The sequence below is a fragment of the Austrofundulus limnaeus genome, unplaced genomic scaffold (genome assembly GCF_001266775.1).
Source record: "Austrofundulus limnaeus strain Quisiro unplaced genomic scaffold, Austrofundulus_limnaeus-1.0 Scaffold111, whole genome shotgun sequence".
Taxonomy (NCBI): Eukaryota; Metazoa; Chordata; class Actinopteri; order Cyprinodontiformes; family Rivulidae; genus Austrofundulus; species Austrofundulus limnaeus.
This window is the reverse complement of record NW_013952513.1, coordinates 452,873-454,275: the sequence shown is the minus strand read 5'-3', so window position 1 is coordinate 454,275 and position 1,403 is coordinate 452,873. Positions and strand designations below refer to the sequence as shown.

The window sequence follows — 1,403 nt, the reverse complement described above, 5'->3', positions numbered from 1 at the left end:
AAAAACATGTTTTTAGACCAAATATTACAGATTTGAACAAATACGCACAAAAACATCAAAATTWGCACAGAAACAGTACTATATAACATTTTAGACACATTCTAGACAGTTTATCAGCTAAAAAAGGTTAATTTTGGGATAAGTTACTCTTTAACTACCATGAGCAAAGCAAGTTGATAACATTGAATTTCTTTGCATTTTGTGTTTACTGCACTGCAGCAACATGTTGGACAGTACTGTTAGAACTGAAATACAGAACGGAAGAAACCAAACCATCACAGCTTTTTATGTGTGAGTGCCWTATTGGTTTTTGTTTCTAGGGCCAGTCAGGAATCTGACTTTTTGAGCTGGAATTGGTGATCCAATTGATTTTTWAAAWTTTTTTTTTACTCGTAGCATTTAACTTCAAAGCACAAAAGAAACAGTATTATTCTCAAATAAAAGGAGATGGAATGAACAGCTCTTTGAAGGAATCTGGATCTTGATGAGCCAATGGCTTAGAGCCGTTAAAAAGAGCTGTTTGATTTACATCATCAAGGACATCATCGTGTCACCTGGGCGGAACCCCCCTCCCTGTTAGCTGCTATACTCCACCGTTGTGCCTGCTTACCATTAAAAAAAGGAAGGAGGAGTGATTGTTTTTGGGGCCAAAGAGGAAAACATAATATATGTTTGTTAATGTTTGTTGAAAGGAGCTGTTCCAAAGATTCATATAATTGTGAACGTCATCTCTCTACAAATGAAGCAATACTGAAGGCATAAACTCATTTATAGGGATTGAATATGTAAAAAAAAGTTTCAGGTACGTAAATATCAGAATAAAAGTCTTCACTCAATGCCAATGAGCATGAGTAGAAAGTAGGGACAGTCTTTTTTTTAAACCAGTCAYGCATACAGCAGCACAGCCTCACATTTATAAATATGACAGTATCCTAAGAGACAAATACATGTACCCACACTGCTTAAAGCTTTATGTCAGCCATCCACATGAGTAAAGACACGACAGTGAGTAAAATGGGAGTCAGCAGCTAGTTTTTTTATTTTTACTTTGCAGCAGCAGGGATATAAAATGTGGTCCGTGAGGAGAGTCATCAATGTGTCACAGATTTTATCAAGATAAGGAGCAAAAGGAATTTGTAAGTATTACTTAGCCTATATTATATACTATATATGCCTGATTGAATACTTTGTTTTTAAAACCAAATTTTAGTGATAAAGCATAAAAATATTAGGAAAGTAACACAACAGGTGCAAACACTGTATTTTCAGCCTGCTGCACTGCAGGTTGTTTTACCTCTAACCCACAACTTCAGTCCCACCTGGTTTATTTTCTTTATATGCATTTATTTTTTTAATGTCCTTACTGTTCTATGCAGAATAAAGAAAATTTGCAGGAAAAAAAT

The 1,403-nt window shown here is 35.0% G+C and overlaps 1 protein-coding gene across 2 annotated transcripts in view; it reads left to right on the top strand.

Moving 5' to 3' along the window:
- tle2b (TLE family member 2, transcriptional corepressor b) overlaps positions 1–1,403 on the top strand; it is a gene marked incomplete at its 3' end in the record, with an annotated part of 117,703 nt that overhangs the window by 4,721 nt on the left and 111,579 nt on the right.